Source organism: Nyctereutes procyonoides, unplaced genomic scaffold, assembly GCF_905146905.1.
Source record: "Nyctereutes procyonoides isolate TBG_1078 unplaced genomic scaffold, NYPRO_anot_genome, whole genome shotgun sequence".
NCBI lineage: Eukaryota > Metazoa > Chordata > Mammalia > Carnivora > Canidae > Nyctereutes > Nyctereutes procyonoides.
Genome location: NW_026575129.1, coordinates 9,087,501 through 9,089,096, shown reverse-complemented (window position 1 = coordinate 9,089,096; position 1,596 = coordinate 9,087,501). Strand labels below are relative to the sequence as shown.

Here is a 1,596-nt window from a genome sequence, read left to right as displayed (position 1 = left end):
GATTTACCCCAAAGATTCAGATGCAATGAAACGCCGGGGCACCTGCACCCCGATGTTTCTAGCAGCCATGTCCACAATAGCCAAACTGTGGAAGGAGCCTCAGTGCCCATTGAAAGATGAATGGATAAAGAAGATGTGGTTTTTGCATACAATGGAATATTCCTCAGCCATTAGAAACGACAAATAGCCACCATTTGCTTCAACGTGGATGGAACTGGAGGGTATTGTGCTGAGTGAAGTAAGTCAATCGGAGAAGGACAAACAGTGTATGTTCTCATTCATTTGGGGAATATGAATAATAGTGAAGGGGAATATAAGGGAAGGGAGAAGAAATGTGTGGGAAATATCAGAAAGGGACACAGAACATAAAGACTCCTAACTCTGGGAAACGAACTAGGGGTGGTGGAGGGGGAGGAGGGTGGGGGGTGGGGGTGAATGGGTGACGGGCACGGAGGGGGACACTTGACGGGATGAGCACTGGGTGTTATTCTGTATGTTGGTAAATTGAACACCAATAAAAATTAATTTATAAAAAAAAATTAAAAAAATTAAAAAAATTAAAAAAAATAAAAATACTAGGCACATTCTGTGTGATATACTGTTTACTTATGTAATTTAATCATCAAAACCCCACAAACTAGTTGTTGCTATTACTGTCATTTTATAGATATTAAAACTGAATCACTGAGAAGTTATGTAAATCAAAATTAAATTCAATTAAAACTTAATTAAGTTAATTCAAATAAGCCAGACTGAAATAAAGGTGATCCTGCTTCAGAGCCCACTCTTTTCTTTACAGTCTGGTATTGGTTCTGCAAGTATGGACGGTTAATAAGTGGGGTAGAAGTGGCATACATTGAAATTTTGCCATATATACTTAAGAAATTAATATCCTGATTATTCATTGTTTATTATGCTTTATTTTTTTATTATTGCTTTATACATTAGTATTATATAACCTGTACAACATAAATGCCGATTGTCAGGATATCCTTAGTTATGCATTTGGGCACCAAAAACCACCAAGTTAAGTTTAATATTTTCTCATCTCCAAAATGAGAAAGCACAGCAAGTTCAATAATATATGTTTTCTTTCAGACAAAATAACAACAAAGAATCTAACATTTTATTAAAGAAAGGATATTGATAATTATTTTATAAAAATATTATTTAAATGATAAAGACCTTTATTCAAACAATTTAATGAGTTTTAGACATTTGAATGGTAACATGAGAGAGCTCTCCTCTCCAGTCAATGAAGTAAAGTTAATTAAAATTATTTTAAAAATTAACAGTCTCCAGAAATACCATAAGTATATACAACAAATGAATAAACATTTATTCAAAAAGATCAACTAGGGGATCCCTGGGTGGCGCAGCGGTTTGGCGCCTGCCCTCGGCCCAGGGCGCGATCCTGGAGACCCGGGATCGAATCCCACGTCGGGCTTCCGGTGCATGGAGCCTGCTTCTCCTTCTGCCTGTGTCTCTGCCTCTCTCTCTCTGTGACTATCATAAATAAAATTAAAAAAAAATTAAAACACTTGATCTTAGCCAAAAGGCCGAGAAGCGATGGAGGGGGACACTTGATGGGATGAG

At 36.8% G+C, this 1,596-nt stretch overlaps 1 pseudogene; it reads right to left on the bottom strand.

Annotated features, from left to right (window-relative positions):
• Positions 1–1,501: 1,501 nt before the first annotated feature.
• LOC129521109 (U2 spliceosomal RNA) lies at positions 1,502–1,571 on the bottom strand (annotated as a pseudogene).
• Between the last annotated feature and the right edge of the window lie 25 nt (positions 1,572–1,596).